This window comes from Myiozetetes cayanensis, unplaced genomic scaffold (assembly GCF_022539395.1).
Source record: "Myiozetetes cayanensis isolate MyiCay16 unplaced genomic scaffold, myiCay2020 scf15, whole genome shotgun sequence".
NCBI lineage: Eukaryota > Metazoa > Chordata > Aves > Passeriformes > Tyrannidae > Myiozetetes > Myiozetetes cayanensis.
In genome coordinates, this window is record NW_026087159.1 from 14,980,553 (window position 1) to 15,003,023 (window position 22,471).

The window sequence follows — 22,471 nt, forward strand, 5'->3', positions numbered from 1 at the left end:
GAACAGAAACAGACATAAACACTTGAGTCTGAAGATGTTTTCCATACCAATGAGGGCATCACAAGTACTGAGCAATTACATCTCCAGCCGAAAACGCAGCAGAGTTATTGTCTGCTCAGAATCTTTAAAATCTGGCCTCAACCTTTCCTTCTTTATTTGGGCATAGAAATACCTGTGACATTGCACGTGGAAGTGGTTTGTTAGTAAGTAGGATGCAGCTAGGAAGAAGAATGGCTTCCACAACAGCAGCACTGGGACAACTCCCTGTGAGCCCAAATTTACCCAGGAGTGTCAGCAGCTTCTGGAGTTACACCAAGCCTGCCCCAATTTTTTGCTAACTTCACCTAGAACTCTGCAAGCAAAATGCATGACTTCCAGCAGTTATCAATCAATGAATATTTCTCATTAGAAGTACGTGGGAATAAAAAGAAAGACTAGTGCCTTGGTGTTGCACATCCTTAGTCCTGGATTATTGGCCAGACACACAGATGAGGGGTAGAAATCCCTGATCTGACCGAAAGCAAATGAAGATTTAGAGGAAGTCAGATGGAAAAACCAAATTGCTACTTCTGGAGATAACAAAGCATATTTTTCCAGTTCATTTCCAATTAATTTCATCCAAAGATGGTACAGAAAGTATCTTAAAGAGCACACATGTTGTAGACAAAATTTTCATATAAATCACTTGCCCTTTACCTTTGTCTGGCCCACAGAATGACTCAGCCAGATAAATTAAACCTTGCTCAGAAACTAACCTTTAGAGAAGCACAGATGGAAAAAATACCATCTGAGTTAGAAAACAGTATCATATATAAGTGTGTTAAGGGAAAGACATTCTGGAGCTGGTAATTGTGATGTATTTCATCAGTGAGGTTGGACAAACAAAACATTTGCAGCTACAAATTTCACCAACAGGCAGTTAACATGTTAATAGCATGTTTTGGTGAAGGACCAAACACCACCTGGGCTTGAAGGATATTTTTTTTACATTTGTTTTCCAATTAGCATTTTGTTTGAGGTTATTTCAGGGCAATGCCTTCTTAGTGCATTTTGGGGCTATCTTCTTTTTCTTGTAATTCAGTGCAGAAGAATAGTTCTTTAATACAGCATAAAAGTCAAAGAGAAATACCAGTACAAAATCTGAACTTGCTCATGAGATATCTTTTTTCATGTTCTTACCTAACCAAAAATAGTTAAAAAACCAAAACCACGTAAATTCTCCTTTCCCACATCCATGGGAGACACCAATACCAGAAGGACCATTTTCTGCATCAAATCACACACCTGAAACTTTTCTTTCCCACCAGTTTCTTCCATGTGACTGTTTCTCTGGTGCTTTTACCACTTTACTTTTCCTCCCCAGCCCATGCATGGCAGATATTTGGGGTGGTGGCACTTCTCATGGGTCATCAATTCAACCTCCACCTCCTGGAGAATGGGGTGGTACTTTTCTAAGGTCTCTCCTCAGCAGTGGGGTGGGAGGAGATCCAGAGGGTTTTCTTCCTGCTGAAGAGCACACAAACATTTTCCTGCTGCTCCCAGACTCTCCAATCCAGCCCTTTTTTCCCTATTTATGAGCTACCTCAGTGAACACACACTCCTTGCCTCGTTCTTCAAACCTCCTGCTCGTTTCTACACAACTGCCAGCAAGGAGAGCAAGGTGAACCACAGGGGGTGGCACAGGGCACACACACCAACAAGGGAAATAGCAAAGATCTGCCTGTTCTGGTCCACCAGCTCTGGCACATCTGCTTTTAAGGTTTAACTGCATTTGAGTTATGTTTTCATGAATCAGTTCTGATTTTCACAAGCCAGGGTTTGGCTGTTTGCACAAAAAGCCTTTGCTTTTCTTTCAACAGAAAACACACTAAAATACACTTTCAGGTTGTTGTAGTCTTTTTTTTTTTTTAATGGGTAAAGATTAGGTAATTAAGGAAATCATGCACCATGCCATGTGGAGGCCTCCTAACAAATACAACCTTGGTGGCCATGACCCTGGCCAGAGGAGGAAGGCTGTGATGTCACCTCATCCCCAAGTCCCAGTTTCACGGGTAGTATCTCTGAAAGGAATTGTCTAAAGGAGATTGTTCCTTATGAAAAGTTCACATGATGGAGTCTGAAGGGCTTGTTTCACTTGGAGCCCAGCGGGACAGAGCTGTTTGGAAAGAAGCATTCAGTGTGTTCTGTTTTGCTGAAAGCTGTCACAGTGAACAAGTACTTAGCAAACAGCATGAACAAGGATATGAACTAGAAAACTAGCAGGGCCCTGACAACATTGTAATAGTGGGCCTGTCTGCTCAGAGCCTGCACGCTGATGCATGGGGGCACGAGGAGGAAAACAGAAGATTTCTGTGGCTTGAATTCTTTTAAAGGTGACAGTTTTATCATCGCTGCAAACTTGTTTGTATTGTCCTGCTCACTTCTGGCCCCAGTGGGAGAGGGCAGCATCCTGGCAAGAAGAGGAGCAGGGCAGAGGCACAGCACACAGCCCAAGGGTGAACTGATTGATGTAAAAGCAGTCAGTTCTTGTCCTGTTGTCCTGCTTTGTAATGTCTTCACTTCTGTTATGATGGGCTGCCTGTTTAAGCTGTCCCTCCCCTCATATCTGATCCATGTTCATCAGTGAACAAAAGCTCCCTGAATCCCAGTCCAGAGCTGGAAGGGAACCTGCCATTCCACACCTTTGAAAAGAAGCCACTTTCACTCAAGCACCTATTTGATGACACCATGTAGGCACAGACCAGCACCAGTTAAAGACCCCACTCTCTCTACCCCCTCAGACTGTTGAAGGCTGCACAACACTGGAAGACATCAAGTGGGTAGGAAATAAGAATAGGATAAACAAGTATCCTCCTTCTGGTTTTACATACTGCCTCCACATCCTTGTTTCTCCAGCAAGCCTCAAAAACACACTAACCACACCTTTTCCCCATCATTATGACAGTTCTCAAGCTTATGACAAGCAGACTTTCAAAAGTAAATAAATAACTTTTTGTTTATCACCTCCAACATGTGCATTTTCCTAGACAGAGAAAGCCCCACATTGGTGTCCTTTGCTACAGGGGACTAACAGTGCCTTCTCCAGGTTGTCTTCTACTAAGCAATTTACACAAAATCCCCTTTCCCTCATTCCTTTTGCAAGGATAGAAGACTTGGAACGTTTAGGTGAACAGCCCAGCACAGCACCCACCTCTTTGCTTATGGACCTCAACAGGCTCAGTATGAAAACGACTTTTCTAACCTACAGGATGTCCTGTGGATTTTATCTGATCCTGGGATGTGTTCCTGAACCTGTCATCCATTCCCTTCATACTCTCTGCCCTATCTAAAAAGCTCTGCTCATGGTTTGTGGAAGGAGCACAAGGGGAGGAAGATGGGATGAAGAAGCACCTGCTCCTACATTCACTGTTGAGATGGATCAGAGCCACTGTTCCAGTCCTGACTCTCTGACTGCACTTCCCTTCTCCAATCATAGCCAGTAACAGTATCATTGCTGCTGCTTTTAATTTGGATCCTAAAGGATAAGGCAAATTGCTTTAAAATAATTATAAAGATTATTTTCTCTGTCCTCCTGTCTCCACACAGCCCATGCACTGTATACAGCAATCTTGGCATCTGAGGAATATCAATCTTTAATCTAAGGCTTCCAAACCCTTTAGCATGAAAGGCAGGAGTGGTTTTTTTTAGTAATCCATGTGGTTTCTGGTTAAGTTCTCCACTAAGTCCCTCCACAACACTGACAGATGGCCAGCTTTAGGATGAGCTGTGTTCCAGGGAAATCCAGAGTTGTGACCATCAAAGTGACAGGTCTGGGCTGACTTTGTCTGGATCTGAGGAACTTGTTTCATCACTTTTTTGATATGCAAATGCATTATCCTCTGGTTTGCATGTAAACTGGGTATCAGGTGTTTTCTCAGACTCAGAAACACCTTGTGGGACTGAACTTACTTCAACACACAAAGCTAGTCTCTCTCTCTGATAACCACATCCCTCAGATCCTGGGAATTGTATTACAAGTTTCTTATCACTGCAAGTATAACAGAGTTTTTTCAGCAAAGCAAGTGTCTTTTGCAAGGAGACCAATTATGATAAGACTTTTCTCCCACTGGTTTTTTTCAGCTACTCCCTGAACCAGATTGCATGTATTCATTACAAAAAAAAAGTGATCTTCCTCTCCTTTTTTTTTTTTACTCTTTTCAGCCCAAATCTCCCTTCATTTCAAGTGCACCACAGAGCAGAAGTTTGAAAGAGAGAGGACTAGGCTTTTTCAAAAATGCCACCATTATTTAGGGACCTGTGTCATAAACATTTTTAACAAGAGAGCTTGGATTAGCCAGGAAAATCCCGTCTGTAGTGAGAAAACATTCACATTATACCCTCACCACAGGACAGAGAGTGAACACCAATGGAGAGGTGACCTCCAGGTAGAAACAGGGACATTTCCAGCTGGCAGAGCTGGCTACAGAAATGCCACCACTGCACACTGATTGTGGCCAGCTGCAGGAGGGCAGGATGCAGTTGTGTGTCACACCTCTGTCCCTCCACCTCTATAAAACATCTGCTGTCATTTTTACGACTTACATCTTAGTCTTCTGTCTCTACATTTGCAAAACTACTTTGCCCCAATGGCACTGTTCCCTGCAGCATCTGCAGCACCACAGACAGGATAGGATGGCAGACACAGATCTGCTGCTAAAATTATTGCTGTCCCATCTGCCTGCCTAGAAAATAGCACCCAGCAGCAGGATTTTGTGTCCTCGCATACCACGGGTAAAAGACATTCTTTCTTCCGTTCCCCTCCCCGCAGATTGCCCGTATTCCTTGTGTTTGAGCTGTTTTCTTCCCAGGCTTGCCTATCTTTAACCCATGCACTGTTGGAAACTAAAACACAGAGCCCCTTTCATGCAGGGAGGGATGTGTTCCTGCCAGGTCCCAGTGTTCTCGGGAATTTGCCAGATCCCTCAATAATCTGATCCTCTGCCTTTTGGCTCCGATGCTCAGAGCTGGCTCTTGGGTCTGAGTTCTCCCAAAACAGGATCTCCATCCACTCCTGTGTCGTGCTTTCCCTATTGCCTGGTAACCATGTGGAAGGTCCATCCCCTTCAGCATTCCCTGCCCCAGCAGAGCAGCCTCCCCAAGAACACACAGGCACGGGCAGGAAAGAGGGGTTTCTCTTTGCAGCCTCCCATTCAAGCTTTATGGTTCTCAGAGCACTTCAGTAAATGCACTGGGTTTGATTCCCACAGCACAAAACACCCTTCAAAGGGCTGCATGGAAAAAGTCCATCACACTGCAGTAGTGCCAGCCTGAGAGAGAGGGGAGGTGTCCCCTGTTCAGCTGTGACACCACTGCACAGACCCAGGGGCTGGAGGATGTCTCTGCTCCAGACACTGCCCCTCTGAACAACTTCCCTCACAAGCTCTTGTTCCCTCTTCTACCCAAAATGAACAGATTTCGCAGGAAAGGAATGTAATTTTAAAAGTCCTGAGTTAATCAAATGCTTTAAAAACACAGTGCCTGTGATACAATGGATCAACTTTGTCCTGGGTGTCAGCCCATTCACTCCACCAGGCTTGCACTAGGGATGAATTTGCTCTGGTGCCTTTGTCAATAAAATTCTAGATTAAAAGAGACCCTATACAGAGCTGGTCCCAGAGGTAATTGCTAGTTAATCAGCCAATTAACTGACCCAATGAGTAGGAAAAGGGAAAGGGGGAGCAAGGGGGAAAACAAACCAGTCAAGGTACGGTGGAACGTAATTCTTTAGGAGTTAACGTTAGAAACCTTTTTAAAGGGATTGCAGCCTACCTTGACTCATTCCCCTTCTTCTTTCCTTTTTCTCTGCTTCCCAATTTGTAATTGTTGGTTCCCCTAATTGGCTGATTAACTACTTACTACGGACAGGGCTGGAGGTATGTGGGATCCCGTTAGGCACGGAACTCACTGCGGCCAGCGAAGCAGGGCTGAATGCAGCACAGCATCTGGATGGGCTGCTGTTTTCTTACCCAGCCTGATGGCTTAGAGTCAAGTAGCATTTCATTTGAGAAGATCCTTTTTTTTTAAAACTAGCTTCTGTTTTATTTATGCAGTCCTACAAAGAAAGGGAAGGAGTTTTTTTAAGGCTCTGTTGTGCAAACGGAATGATTTTTAGCAGTGGAGTTTGTACCCCTCAATCTAACCCATTTACTATTCACTGATACACTATCAACACCATCAGGATATTTCAATGGATGAGCTGGTACAGCTGCTTGATGTTTCAATAATAAGTAATGACAATAGAATTAACCTCTGTTTTCCTTTGATAGTGTTGCCAGGCTGCTTTCTACCAGCAGCAGTGCTGGGAGATGAGTCCTGAAATGGTGAAAAAGGGCAAGCTGACAAAGTTACCCTCATTTCCACTCCTTGGATTTCTGTGGGGCAAAAGAGCAGAGCTCACCCTTGCATTTGCTGGCTTCACATAAGATTTATAGCAGGTCAAAAGGGAGGTACCAGTCAGTTCTGGTACATCCTGAAACCACCCAGTCAAGGAGGAATCCCAAGCTGCTCTCTGAAGCTCCAAAGGGGAGTTTTGCTGCTTGTTCAACATGAAGCAAATCTTACAGCAACACTTTCACACACCTTTTCCAGCGTCTCTGTAGACAGAGATGGAGCTGCTGCACGTAAAACAGTGACAGTCACAGCTGCACAGGGCCCCAGGTTTGACCTCCCTGAAACAATACCTGTCAGAGCACATGGCTGCACACACACAGGTTATTCTCTGAAGCTGCTGGAGTGTTTTGCTCACTCATCCTCCTGTGTAGGTGGTAAATAATACTTTTTTTTCTCTCCTCTTTTCGTGGGCAGCAGGATCCCTGTATAAAGCAGCAAATGCTCCAACTGCAATTGTCCAGGGAGGTGGGCACAGAACGGGGTTCTCCTGGCATAGCCTCTGTGGCATAAACCTCTTCTTCAAGTTCCACTTTCCTCCTTTGCCTTCAGAAGAGAGCTTGGGATTTTAATTCTATTTAATGTTTGTGATGATTTTGTCCTCCTGCCCCTCTTTTCTCCCTCAGCAAAAGGGCAGGCTGAGCCCGGGCAGCCCATCCTCAACTGCATGTAAATCACAATCTGATTAGGCAGTGATATATTCATCTCTCACTCCTGTATAAAAGTTATTCAAGTATTTTGACAAAATAAGTGCTGTTTACTTTATACATTTTCTGCTAATTCTAAAGATTTCTGCAAACCTAAAGGATCTCATGGAATTTACAGGCTTGTGGCTTTGCTATTGAAAGTATAAAAGCATGCTAAATTAAGTTGATTTGCCTGTGAAAGAAATACGTCCATTATTCATGTCAGGGCCCTGTCACATCAAATTGAGGGAGTGAAGAAAACCCTTTTTTATCAACGTTTAGAAGCAAGGAAAAAACCAACCATTCAGGGACTGAATTTCAATTGGGAGAAAGTCAGTCTGAAAGCAAGGTTAAAAAAAAAAATAAAAAAAAAAAAGCTGGGGACACATCTAATGTTGGAAATCAGCAAAGGGTGGGTTGATTTAACTTTGGCTGGAATCTTTTAAACAGAAAACCAGGATGAAACTCAAAGTAGCAAGTAGTACACACAGTCTCGATGTCTCTCATGTGTAAACTTGTCAGAACTAGTTAAGCTAATTCAGATTTAAAACTTTTCAGATCCCGTTCTCCTTGGGTGCTTCAAAACAATGATAAAAACTGTTAAACCAAGCACTGCATTTGTGGTCAACTAATATATTTATCCACTGGTTGTTACATGATTTAATTCTTGTTAGCAGACAACATGTGAGGGGTTTAAAGTTTGATTAGCTGAGAGATCATCGAAAAAAGATTGGTCTAGATACAGCTGTTCTTTGGCTGTGCATATCTGCAACAGGGGGGCTGAGAGGATCAAAAATAGTCAGGATTGTTTCCTGTCCACTATAACACACACACATATATATATATACACACACTACTTCACGTAGCCAGAAAACCTTCACTGATTTTTTTATGGTAGGCACAGACAAAATAAATGGCACAAGCCATCTTTGAAATAAAAAATTGATTTGCAGTCTGCTAAACTATTCAAATACAGGCAGATTGAAATGAGAAACTGTAAGGGGAATTTTATCCACTGAAATTCTTCTCACTGTCTGAAGATAATTTCTCGTGTGTCTTGCTTACTTAGCAGACAAAAAGCTTACAGTTCCTTCTCCCTACAGTTGGTTTTTATAAGCTTAAAACCAGCATGTTAAGTGGTATTTCACAGTCTTCTGCTTAAAGCCTAATTGGTTTAGACTGGACACCTCAGAGATATTCTTTAAAAGAAGCCCAGTTTTTATGTTGCTGACATTATTGGACTGCACAAAGGGTAATTCAGCAGCTTGTTTTCCTTACATCATGTTTCTGGGTACCAGGCCTACACATCATTTCTGCATGAAATTTGTTTTCTTACCTTTTGTTTTCCCTCAGCCTCGGAGCCCTTGGGTTAACATGTTTTCTACTTTAAAGCTCTTTATGTGAAAGACACTTTACCACCTCATCCAGGCACCCTCTCCAGCTTCCCAACTTCAAAGCCTCAAGCTGGGAAAGCAAATCTGAGTCCCAAATGCCGGACTCTGCGGCCTCCATAGGACCCTCCACTAAAGTTAAGTTCTTGTCTTTAATTGAAAATTGCAGCCAGTGTAAATAGGAGATAGTTTGCAGCAAGCTGGTCACAAAGGGAATTACCTCGTGGAGTGGCTGCATTGGGGTAAACAGAGGGGATGAGAAAAAAGAGAAAGAAAAAGAGAAAGGGGAAAAAAACCAGGAGTAAAAGAGAGAGGCATTGTGCTGTGGAGGTAGCATCAAGACAAGGATTAATGGCTGGAGGAATTGTATTTGCTGTGCTTTCAGCAACCTTACAATCTCCCAAAAGTAAGTGTTACTAATAAGCAGGCCAGTAAAGAAAGGTCAGTGTATCAAGGGAAATGGAAAAATCAGGCTCTGAAAATAACAGAAACTTTTTATTTGGTACAAAACCAAGCAGAGTGTTGCTGGTCTGTTTATTTTTAGCACTTACATTTGGGTCAGCTAGTGATGTTTGCTATTTTAAAGGGTTGGCTGGTGAAAGGAAGTGATGTACACCATGAATGCCATTTTTCTGCCAACTTCAGTTACTTCCATGCATCCACAGCTTATTTATTTCACACCCACTCTTGGGAGTTGGGGTGAGTTGGGTTTTTGGCTCGTTGGACCCCCTGAACTGGCTCAGTGAACGCTCAACAAGCACCAGTGTTGGTAGAGGGCAGTGACTGAGGGGAAATGAGATATTTTTCAGCAGCACCTACAGCTTTAGTAGCTCTGATGCATTTTGGAGCTGCACCCTGAGACTTACTAAATTTAGGCTCAGTTCCTGGTTCCTTCAGGAACTCCCTGAATCAACCTGGATATGTCACTTGATACTTCCTGGCCTTTTTTCTATAACCCTGAGCACAGTATGAACACTCTTCATGGGGATCCATTCAGCAACTGAGAGACATGTTCATGTTAAAATTATTGCTATGAAAATTATTGCTTAGGCAAACATGCTGACATCTTTTCTGCCTTGAATAGCTCACTTATGCCATGTCTCATCACTCCATAACAATGGAAAAGGTCCAGCTATGGAAACTGGGTATTTTGAAAAGTAACAGGATGGATATTAGCAGGCAATAAAACTGATCCATTGCTATCAGTGCACCTACTGCTGGGGGTTTTCTTTCTGTTTGTTTCAGTTGTTTTTGTTTGTTTTTTTTTTTAATTCATAGCTCATCATCTTCAAAATGCAGTTTTGAATGGAAGCCAGCAGAGGCAGAGCCTAAAAATCTAGTGGAAGTATAATTGAGTCTGTTCATACATAATGCAGAAGTACAGGAAACTGTGATGGGATTCAGAAAAACGTTCTCCACAGTGGTTTTCATGTTACCTAACCTATTTTTAATAAAATATAGAATCTGTGAATTTAAGAGCACTGCTGACACAAAACAGAATCACACCATTATGAAGCTGGAAATCGCATATTTGTTTCTATTCACTTTTCAGTGGCTTACAAGTTGCATTAATTCAAAACTCTCATGGAAGTTTCTACAGCATGAATCCATTGGATTCATCTGTGAGAAACAGAACCGATTAAAAATCCAAAATATATCCTAATTTTCCAAATAAACTCACTTAAAAATCTCATTATTTTTGAGAGTTCTAAAAATTGCTCACTTAGCCAAGAATTCTTGAAGTCCTCTTTCAGCTTTTCCTCTTCAACTGAATATTTGCACGCTTTTTAGCTTCTTGGTTTTAATAGTAGTATTTTCAGGGGAAATAATTTAATTGTGCATGGTATGAGACTCTCTCAGTGTGCACACAAAAACAAATGCCATGCCTTTTAAACTCGGATCAAAATGAAGTCAGAGAAAGAAAGCCTTTAGCTTAAAGACACTGCCCATTATTATTCTGCTTACAGTACACACTTGGGAAGTTTTCCTGTCCATAACTCACTGTCTCTCCAGTGCTCTGCACCTCTGAAAGATGTGCAAGTTCATCTCAGCATTTATCTGCTCTGCTCTCCTCTGGAGTTCAACTGTTTTTCCGCCTGATGGTTTGAATGAATTGAAGATTCTGAACCCATCCATCAGATTTGGAAATGATCCCTGAATTGATGAGAGCGTTTAACAGCTAATTGAACATTTCTGGTGTGAACTTTCATTGTTTCAAAAAAGTGCAAAAATCCCTCACCCAGGAACGTGGACAAGGCAAAGAGGATCCAGGACATGTTCTTGCCTCACAAATATTTTCATCCCAGCAGCCTCAAACACTGCTCTGCCTGGGTGAGACACATGGTGTGGCTTCCTGTTGTGTGGATAAAATTACAGGCAAGTACAGGCACATTCTGCAGCCAGAGAGGCTTTCCAAAAGGACCTGATGATGCCAGTGAGTATTTAGTTGGGTTCTAATCTTAATGGAATCTCTGTACCCTGGTGTCTCAGTTGACATTGAAAATTCACACCTGAAAATGAGGAAACAATAATCTGGGGGTTTTTTTCTCGTGCCTTGATAGCCACAAAAAAAAATCTTCCAGAATTTCCTCTCCATTATAGCTCCTCAACTAAAGAGAAATTATTTTTCTCCATTCTAAAACTCCACCAAATTGCTTTATTGTACTTCACTTTTCTCCTTTTCAGTGACTTTTTTGGATTTCTTTAAGAATATGACTTGAATTTCTGTGATGAACCAAGCTGGGAACTGCTCCAGCTGAAAGAGGGTCCTTTCCTTATCTTTGCTGGGCTATTTCTCAGCCAGTCTCACTGATGGTGTGTTTTACAAGTGCCACAGCCAGAGAGGAGGTGGAAACCAGCAGCAGGGACGAGGGGTTGCTTTTTCTGTGAGAGTCACCCCATGAAGGATCGGGGGACAGGCACACCCTCAGAGACAGAGCCACGCTTCTCACAGCCCTCACCTGCTCCCAGAGCTTGCAAACACCACTTACAACAGATACACCACAGGAATGCCGCTAGCAATCTGAAATTCATCCACATGCAAATCCCACCGTTCCCATCCTGCGGAGTCCCTGCCGTTACACCCAGAGATCCAGCGATGTCAATTAATATCCTGGTGCAATGGGCACAGGGAAGTGCACAACAGCTCACCAGGAAAAAAAACCAACACACTGCCCCAGGGAAATTAGAACCCATTCAGTGTGGCATATTCCTGCCTGTGCTCAGAGCACCCCTTGGACAGTGCCGGGATAATTTCCGATACCTTCCCAGGGACAACGGACCTGTGGAAATACACGGGGATGGTTTGGAGGGGACGGCATTTTTCTGTGAGATAGAAACACAGCCGGTGTGCTCACTGCACTGCAGCCAGCTCCTTCTGGCTAGCTGTGTTTCTCTCTAGGTGTCAGGTGCTGTATAAAGTACATAAAAGCCGTTATTCTCTGGTTTTTTTCCCAGTTTTCCATCCCCTTACTGCGCCCTCTGCTGCCCGAGCTCGGCCTGGCAGGAGCTGCTTCATGCCCTCCAAGCTTATCCCTGAGTTTGGAAATTCCTGGGAATTCCCACCAGCCCTCAACACGCCAGGCCTTTAGACTGGAGCTGTGTCTTTTGGAGCACCAACAGCGAGTACGGCGGGCAAGTCACAAGGAAGGAGCAAAAGCAGAGAGGGCAAATCCATCAGTTGGAGGAGAGAAAGGGAAGGACGGGTGGGAGGGAGTTTCTAATCAATGACAGGCCAACAAAAACTGACTGGAGTGATGCAGCTGCAAAGAAAAAGGCAAAGGAGCCCAGGCCCCAGCTGGGGAGGGCTGTTTGCTGGACTGACACAGCCACACAGGACAGCACCGAAACCTCAGCAGATATAACCACGCTTTGGCTCTGTAAGAAACTGAGATCCAAACTAAATCCAGTGCAATGAAATAAAACAATAACAATATTAATAATAAAGGGCTTTTTGCAAAGAGATTAAAAGACCTTCCTGCAGATTGCAACTGGTTTGGGGTACAAGTTGCTCTTTAAAGAGGTACCCATGGGTAAAATAAGGGAGGACACAGCTAAAAGCTTCAGCTAAAAGACAGTCTGACACAAAACCAAATTAACTGCTTGTGAAGAGTCATGGGGCACAAGGACCTCACACTCTGTCCCTACAGAAGCCCCTTCATTACTGTGATAATTTGTTCTTTCTCTTTTTCTGACTCTGGGAGTTTTGCCTCCTCTCTGCCCCGTGGCACAGCTGAATAAAGAGCCACCTTACCCAGAGCAGCCTCTGGGCACAAGGATGTTTGACATCTGTCAGGGTGAGGAGCAGTTAAACCCAGGTATTGTGTTTGTGGCAAAGGCTGAGGCCATAAGACTTTGCCTGTGATCGTATGCAACGACAACAATGTTTTCCAGCAGGTTTAAAGCCACAGAGTGCACCAGAGATCCTGAAAGCAGGGCATGGTGCCACCCAGCACTGGTGATCACTGGGGAGTTAGGAGTGCCAAATGTCATGGGGACAACGCTTCTAACACAGCATTGCTGGGTAGGGACACAGGTATCACCAGCTTCAAGTTTCATCTCAACTTGTAATGAAAAAAAAAAGCAAAAAAAGCAGCAATTCCTCTCCATTTCACAAATAATAACAAACAAGATGATGCTTCACTTAAGGCATTGACAGCATTGACATTCAAATAAAAGGAATCCCAGCATGAGGTTGGCTTAAAATTACCTCTTTTGAGGATTGCTTACAGAAATGATCAAGTTTGTATTCTTTTTTGCATCCTACTCTTTAAAATACCAGTATGTATTTTGGTCACAGGATCCAGCTTCTCTTCACAGCTGTGACTTATTTTTTACAATCTCCATATTATAGAAACACAAGGTTCTTGGAAAACACCCTGATTTCATAAGCCAGCTGACTCCTTCAAATTAACAGGAATCCTTCCCCAAATTAAAACTCAGTGCTTTATACTGTACTGGAACTGGATACAGTTTGTGAGCTAGAAAAACACGCAGTAAGAAAAAAATCAATGCCATAATTAAAATTGTATTTTCATATCCAGACAGAGCAAGGTTGGACGCTTTTAACTCCAGCTGCCTGGTAAACACATCCCTGACACTGCTCCTTCCACCACCTACAGCAAGATACTGATGGATGGTCACGACTCAGGGGGTGTGGGAATAAAGGGCTCAGATGCAGCAGCTCCTGTAATGACGTGGCTTCAGGGGCTGCAAATATTGGCCCAAGCCCCCTGGTGCTTTAACAGGCTGCTAAAGGTACCGATTACACCACGGAAAACTTGAGACACCCTTGAGATTCATATCAGTTTATGTGCCAGATATTGGCATTATCCAGCGTGACCTCGGGAAAGGCAGCCCAATGCAATGGTATGTTCAGCTCTGCTGGATCTCCATAGAGGGGGCCTGGAATGCACTGGGGAACAATACCCAGGACTGCACAGAGCAAAGACTGAAGGGCAGCAGAGTTTGATAACCACATTAAAGCACTACCAACATCTGTTCAAGCCAAAGACAACACTATCTCCAGGAATTAACCTTCTGAACCACTTAATCATTAACCTCAGCAGAGAGAAAGTTAGACAACAAGAGCCTATTTGTCAGCAGCCCCTCAGAGGGATGCAGTGAGCAATATTTTACTGAGAACAGCGTGAGAAGGGCTTGCCCAGCTTTATAAATTTTAAACACAGAATATATTTGTGTGGGAAACAAGGAGACAATGGATGTAAATAAACAGCTGATCCTACCTTGAAGCCTTCGTTCATTCATGCTGTTTAAAGTGGCTCGGCTGGTTTGTCCTGCATTGTGTAACAGCATTTCCTCCCAACAAGCAGAGATGCTTCAGTTCTTACCCAGAAATACTCCTGGCTGTGGAAAGATTCAAGAATGGATAGAATATTACAATTTTAAACTTGCACCCATAGCCACAAGTTTTCTACAGATTAATAAATCAGGGAGTATTGCTTTGCTTTGTTTAATATTTATTTGTCTATACATCCTGTTTCCCTTGTGAGCTCACCCATTAATTTATCCTGCTGTCATGTGGCCAAATGCCTTCCCTCCACATGGGGACAGTTGTTGGATATCTTGTTTCTTTTGTGTTTGATTTTGTTTTCCAGGGGAGAGGCTTTGGTTTCTTCAACCTGCAGTGCCCTGGGTTTGCAGCACAACTGCACTGTGGTGGATTGAGGCTGACAGTTTGTTTCTCTGAACCTCAGAGCAATCATTAACCCAGGGGGTGTAAAACACTGCCACATAAGACTGATGCTGTTTAACACCCCCTTTGCACCAGCCACAGTGGCCACACGAGGTGTAGGACAATGCACAGTCAGGGCCCATATGTCTGCTCAGATATTGCCACAGCTGGAGGGGGCAAAAAGAAAACATCACCACCAAAAAAGGTTGTGAAGATGATTGACCGAAGGGCTGGGAACAGAAATCTGCTCTAATCCAAGAGTTGTGTAAAAACAAAACTAAAGTTGGGCTATGCTAGGAAAGGTCCAAGTTCTCAACCCATAATGAAAGGAAAAAAATAACCACAATTTGATTGCAGTACATTGTTCAGGTGACACTGTCCCCAGCTGTCCATGAGGGGCTCCTGTCTGCTACTACTAAAACTGCCTTACTTAAAAGAGAATCATGATATCTCTGTTGGGGGAAAAAAGGGATGGTCTAACACCAAGGGACGAAGAAGGAAGATCTCAACCATCTGCTACTATCCTGGTTTAGTTTTCTGTTGGCCAGTAAGTTGAATTGGCTCAGCACAGAGCCTCATGTATGTCACAGCCAGGCCAAGGGCAGCATCACACAACCAGGGGAAGAGACTTAATCTTTCACACAGCAGCAAGACCTAAAATCATCTCAGACCACAGACCACTTCACCTTTATGCATTTGATACAAAGCAGACTGGGAACTTCAGCAAAAAAGGAATAATAATGCTTAGTTTTTCAATAAATGGTGCAATATTTGCACTCTTGATAGAAAAGTCATAGTTGGATTGGCATAGAAACTGAATTATTCACTCAGATTCATAAAGTGTGAACTCCACCTAGTCCAGAGGCTCCATCCCTGTCTGTCTTCCCTTACCTGTGCCTGTCCAAACACAAGGCACAGACACTACAGTCCAACAGGAACCTATAAGTTACATTAGGTATGAATTATATCCCCCAGCTCACATGACCTTAACGCTTTCAGTGTGATTAGTGGTGTGCTGACAAAAAAATAATCATTACCTATGTTTAAATCAGTAAAAGGTAAGCAGTGTTGTCTCCCCAAAGATGGTCTCATTCACCAACACACTGGGAAGATGCTCCTCTGGTCAAGACATCTCAAAGAAATGTTCCCCAGACAATTAATTTCTCCAACAGGATGATTCATCATAGTCTGTACTCCCACAGATTGATTTCTTGGGGTTTATCATGGTAATTTGATCCTTGCTGCTGTCTCCTGGTGCTCTTCAGAGGCTGAGCTGCATAACTGGTTTTTAAACTACTGTTTGCTGAGAAGACTAAATTGGAGCAGCAGACAAGGCACTCTCCTTTCACTTGGGTCGCTGAGCTCATTAACGTGGATAATTAATTGGAGCTTTGTGGCCCTCCCTTTGTACATCGACAACAAGCAAGTCACAGTAGCTGCAGTGCCCCCCCTCACCTGAGCACTCTTGCACAGACACCTGCTGCTCATAATTAAGATCCATTGCCCAAATTTACATATCCTGATTTGTATCACTCAGCTCCCAGAGACAAAGGGAAGCATTTACAGCGGGGAAGTGGCAGCTCAGGGGATGCTTCTCGAGTGCTGCTTGCCTGGGCAGCTGCTTGTGCTGAAGGGCCCTGCCACGAACCACCAGCGTGTTTCCATTTAAAAAGTGTGTGTTTGGGTTGGATTTAAAGAAAAGCACATGGTGATTTCCCCCTTAGGGGGATAATAGTCTTTTCATTAGATAACAAGTGTCCAAAGATGCCCTAAACTTCAGGGCAGGCTTTGTTAAGGCACAGGGCTCAGCAGTGAACCTGGGGAGTGCCCCCTTTCCCTCCCCTCTCTGAACAGGTTGGTGGAGCGTGTGCATCTGGTTTGGGAAGAGCAAACTCTCCCACAGCAAGCAGGGAAGGCTCTGGAAGATTCTTGACTCACCTGTGGAGAGGAGGCTGACCCTTGCAGAGAGGCACAGGAGAGAGAGCTGCTGTGACCCAGCTGACAGTCTCTGAAAACAGAGTCAAACCCAGCAGATATTCCTCTGCAGAGCAAGGGTTCCTGCAGCTCCCTCAGATACTTCAGGGAGAGGCACCTTTCCACCTTTATTGCATCAGCCATCACCTGTTCCTCAGCTTTGTGGATGATGTAAACCTCTGGAATGAATCTGCTGCTCATAGCTCGAGTTGCTCCTCACTGCATTTTCCCTCCAGGTTTATCAAGTTGCTGTGATGCTCCAGGGCAAGATCCAGCCTTCATCAGGTTTAAATCAGCCATCCAGATGATTCAAATTGTTCTAAATCTGATTTAGCCACGTACCAAAGGGGGCTAACCCAGAACAGCTACCAGGGTAGAACTTGGGTGGTGGTGGGATGTGGATTTACAACTTGCTTCAGCTCATTTCCAAACCTGGCATTCACACTCCAGTGTGTTTTCACCTCATATCCAAGGAAAGGAATAAAAATAAAACTATGAATGAGAAACACAGCAGAGTGAATACAGAGGCTGATGGGCTGACCCCAGTACAAATATCAATGTCTAATATTAACAGAGGGGTGTGCAGCAAGTCCAAGACAGAGGAGTCTTGAGAAGCTCAGAGGGTGTCTCAGATTCTTCCCTTTCGGAGTTATTTTTTCCTTTCACTTTTTCCTTGATTAAAAAAACAATCAGCTGGATGTAAGAGGAGCTTTTCTACTTCTTGAACTTCAAAAGAGAGAGTGCTTCTATTATTGGAGCTGGAGTGATAAGGTAGATGCACCTGAGGTCTGATCTGGCCTGGCAGTTCCTCTTTTCAGGGGCAAAAACAACTGTCCAGATTGTGGCATCTGGAGAGCAAAGTTACACAGCAAGTAAAAAGTATCTAAAACTAAAGTTGCCTAAAATCATGACTGTACCTGAAAGTAATAAGGTGATGGATATTTGACTGCTTACACTTCAGGGAAAACAGAAAAGAAACTAATTTCTGATGGAATTAACAGCTACTTAACTTCATTAAAAAAATTAAGACACTTCAGAACTAGACATGAAAATGGTCCATTACTCCTTATCTGTGACATAACTTCAGAATACATCCCTAGGAGTACCTGTTCAGCAGCCTGTGGCAAATGGAAAAGACAAAGAAAAACATTGCACTGGGAGTCATTAATTGAATTAATTAACCTAGTGACATTGTCATAAGAAGAATTTATCTGGCAACCAGCAGGAGCAGATCTCCAATCATTTCACTGTGGCTCCTTCCCCAGATTAACACTCACACGAGCCCCTGGCAGCTGGCTGTTAACACTGCAAATTATCAGAAATTAATTAGCCAAATGCTGTGCACCCATGTGGATATTTTTGTTTTTAAGTAAAGATTATGAAGCCAATAGCTCATCTGATGATTTATTGAGAGAAAACACCATTGTTTAAACAAATAGGTTGCAGTATGGCTTTCTAATGGGAGAAAGAAAAAAGAAAGAGGGGGGAGAACTTAGAGCTAAACCACAGTAACAAAAGCCAAACACTTGTAAACAGGAATTAAACAACCCTCTCTGAAAAAAGGGATATATACAAATTAATTCAGAAAGGTCTATTATATTTTGAGAATAAATATAATTCCATTTGCATACTTCACAGAATAATTAAGGTTTCTGCTTCAATCTATTAAGCTGGGATTCCAACATTCAGAAGCACTTCTGCAAGACAGCTTTGTTCACCCAGATAGTAATGACTGTATCACACAGGAAAAACCAAAATTTAAGGAAACTGAAAGAGCAACATGAAGCTTAAGCTTATTTTTTTCTGCAACCTCTTGTCAGAGTAGCAGCCAAAATAACCACAGCACTTTGGAAAGATTCCTTTTGATACTGCAATGCTTCTCAGGAGTAGTCAAGGACTTGTCTAAAGCAAGTCTTGATCTCCACGTGATTTAAAGAAAAGCAAACCAGATTCATTCTCACTGGTGGGTCTCAACTGTCTTCTTCAAAAACTCTTTTACTTCCACCTGCCAGTGTTTTATTGGTATGTTTTCTATTTAAATGGACTCAGAGAACTCCAAGAAGAAGTTTTTAAACCTGCAAAACTGACCCTTAGCAATCAACTGGGAATTGTGATGCAACCATACTCAACAACCTCCATAAGCCATGTTTTTGGAAGAGTGGGGTGTGTGGAATAGAGAGAATAACAAACTCAACCACAGATTCACCTGGACACGGAGCAGCTGTGAGGGGAAAAGAGGGGCAGGGGGGAAAGAAAGGTTAGAGTGGTGATTGACCTTCCTCGAGGATGTGGGGGAACCCAGAGGGTCAGATGGGATGCTGCTGACACTCCACACTGAGCCTCTGAGAGGGTGAGCGTGGGTTTGAAACAACACCTTGGGAGAGACCCCCAGGGAAACACGACTGGCCAGGTTATCATTCCAGGCTAATGTGATGTTCTTCCTGTGGGAGCTGCAGGCTCACAGGCTCAGGTTTCCAGTCCCTGGGGGAGGATGAGGCTGAGAGGGTCTCTCTGAGGACAAGGCAGGGCCTCCTCTCACAGCAGCTGTGGCTGCAGAGCCATCCAAACACAGCCAGGGATGATCCAGGGCAAGGGAAACAAGAGGTGATGCTCTGTCCTCTCTCTCAGTGAAAGCAAAATTGTCCTGAGACTGAGGAGCACTGACCTTGCCTGGGCCAGGATCCCCCTCCAGCCTCCTGGTCACAGGCAGGGAATCACGGAATCGTTCAGGTGGGAAAAGACCTCTCAGATCACCAAGTCCAACCATCAGTCCTGCTCTACCCCCATGTTCACACTGAATTGTGTCCTTACCTGCCACAGTCACACATTTTCTGAACACTTCCAAGGATGGCAACTCCACAACTTCCCTGGGCAATCTGTTCCAGCGCTTGACAACAATTTCCATGAAGAAATTTTTCCCAATACCCAGTCTAAACCTCCCCTGGCACAACTTGAGGCCATTTCCTCTCACCCTGCCAGCTGTTAGGTGGAAGAAAGGACTGACACCCACGGGTGAGGCATGTCACCAGCCCAACACACTCACTTATGCTTGGTTGTAAATAGAAAATTATATATATATGGGAAACTGGAGGTTTCCAAAGTTACATTCTGCATGGGAACAAAGCTCCCATCCCAGAATCTCCTCTAAAGCAGAATGCTCTGTGCCAGTGCCTACCAGAAATAGGGATGTCCAGGGCCAAGGCAGGCAGCTGTCAATTTTCCTCATTCCTTGTTCGCTCAGATGGACTCCCGTGCCAGGTATGGAGCAGGCAGCTGAGAAGCCTTGCCTGGAAAACACAGAACACCCAGCAAACTGAAGTTCTCAGGCATCACAACCACCTTCAGTGCTACCAAAGCAGTGCTAAAATACTGTAATTTTCTGGTGTATTCCCATGCCCCTGCTAGGGGCTGTACAGTTGTTTGTTAACATCTGTACTGCTCTAATTTTAAACAGCTGCTTCTCTTTCTGTGCTTGCCAGGGGTCTTGGGGGATAAATGCTGCAGAAGGAGAATAAAAGCCAGCTCCTTGAAAGCTGATACCTCAGCTAGGCTCAATTTCTTGCTTCTTGAGAAGCCACTTTATCACAGCGTGAATCTTGCTGTTGCATGGCACGAAACGTCAGCTCAGGGGCTTACAATTAAACTCCTAAATCCACATTTGGGCAGCAACACAAGGAAATACCTTGATTTTTTTAAAGTCTTGATTTGTCATTGCCTTGCTGTAGAAACCTGAATCTTTAAATTGTTGTATCTATACATCATACCTTTATATTTTCCTACTTATTAGCTGTTGCCTGCTTAACTGAGGAAGAATGAGGTGGTAAGAAAAGGCTGCAAGGAATAAGATGGCTGAATAGAAAAACAGATGCTAGAACATGAGAGCTTAATTAGGAGATAATTTTTTTAAGACCTGAAAGTCCTTCAGATAATTTTTTTTCTATTATGCCTTGTGGTGTTTGAATTCTCACAGACCTCTTGCAAGCATTTATCCCACAGGGCTGTCAGAATGTCCAAACTACATCACTCTCACAAGTCAAATTTTAAAGAGTGGTATGAATTAACATTAAAAAAAAAAAAGGAAATAAAAGAGAACACCATTGTAAAAACAAGCTGCAGCTGAACTCTTGTTGGACATCTCCAATTATAAGGCACTTGAGTAAAGTAAGTAGTAGTAGAGAAATGAAAAATATGCTCACTGAAAGATTTGTATCAGGATTTACAATGGGTTTTTTTTCCCTTGTGCAGAGATGCTCAGGCAAAGAAGGAGAGGAAGAGGCTGTGTTTCATCCTGACAATAACTCCAGAAGCCCTGTGAAAATTTGGTGTATCGTGGCCTGAGCATGACACTAAGCCAGAAGAGAACAATGTGGTGTAAGAGCAGTCCTTTTCCTGAGGTCCATGAAACTCAGGGGTTTATATTTTTCAGTATTCTTGTGGCAGAACTGCACCTTCAAAGAGAAGGAATCTTCAGCATACATGATGTGCTGCCATATAGTGACACAGGGCTCTGATTTCTCTTGAGGATCTTGTGTAAAGCCCGTGTGTGCTTGTTCCTAAATCACAACTGGGCTCATGCTTTGTGCAAAGAGTGTTGTGTCCCCTCAGCTTCTCCTCTCCAAAGAGAAATAACATTCCTAATGCTGCTGTGCAAGAAGTGCAAACCCCACTTCCCCTGTAAGTTTTATTATTGTGCCCACATGACAACAGCTTGTGTTTTTTCTACATCAGAAAACCTTTTCATGTCTTTTTCCCTCCCCCTACCCATCACATGCTCTTCAGCCCCGTGTAAAACAAAACCTGGGGAAACGCAGCAGCTTTAAACCAGAATTTTCAGAAAAATACGGTTTTTGTTTCCTTGCACTTTTCCTGGGTGACTTGTCAAGTCAAATAGTGTCAGTCACATCTGATTAGGTGACTTCATGACTCCCAGACATAAAGCTACATGACTGCTGCACCTCGTGCAGCGCACTGAGAGATGACTCACCCGCCGGGAAACTTAAAACGATGCACTCCCCAAAAAGCTTAACCCTTCGTGCTCAGAGTCCAGAGCCACCTCCACCACAGTGGCAGGACAGAGGGTGACCACTGATTTCGAGGTGTAAAGAAGCAGTAGGACTTTACAGCAAGGGATCTTATTTATTGAAAGGTCTGAAGAGCCTGGTGCTGAGGCTTTGACTCGGTATTAACGCACCAACCTGCATAAATATCCCACCACCCCTTGTAAAAACTGCTTTCAGGGAAATACTTACTTTTTAAAATCAAATCTGGAATATTTCTCTCCGAATTCACAGGGAATTGTGCCTTTGTCTCATTTCTCCAGCCTCCCAGTCTGCAGAATGATGTACAAGTTGCATTTTCTGTTGAAGGGTTGTTAGCAATGGTCCCATCCATCTGCAGCCACTGGGGCTCTGTGGCTGAAACACCACACAGTTCACAGAGGAACAACTGACAAGCCCTCATGGTTTCACCAAAGCATTTTTTTTTTATGCCTAAATGAGGTGTTTTAGTAAAATATTAATTGGATGATGAGATATTTGGGGGCAGGTCACATTCATTGCCACCTGTGGTTAGTTCCCCCTTTTATTTATGACTCAGCAATGAGGCAGAGATGCTCTGAGAGGTTTTTTTTCAGGACAAACATTTCTCATGAGGTTTTGAAAGTAATGTACTACTTATTTTCTTTGGGAAAAGAGACACACAAGGCAAGATGCACATGGTATTATTCCTCACAGATTTCTGTTTTCCTTAATAAAGCCTACTCTTGATGTTTACTTAAACATAATCTAACAGCACAGAAATAA

At 43.4% G+C, this 22,471-nt stretch overlaps 1 long non-coding RNA gene across 1 annotated transcript in view; it reads right to left on the minus strand.

The window, feature by feature from the left end:
- LOC126637354 (uncharacterized) overlaps nt 1-22,065 on the minus strand; it is a 52,540-nt gene extending 30,475 nt beyond the window's left edge. Inside the window, exons 1-3 of the long non-coding RNA XR_007628311.1 lie at nt 21,920-22,065; nt 19,846-19,957; nt 14,248-14,368 (exon numbers count right to left, since the gene is read on the minus strand). This is a non-coding gene — a long non-coding RNA (uncharacterized LOC126637354). The remainder of the gene's footprint in view (nt 1-14,247; nt 14,369-19,845; nt 19,958-21,919) is intronic.
- Between the last annotated feature and the right edge of the window lie 406 nt (nt 22,066-22,471).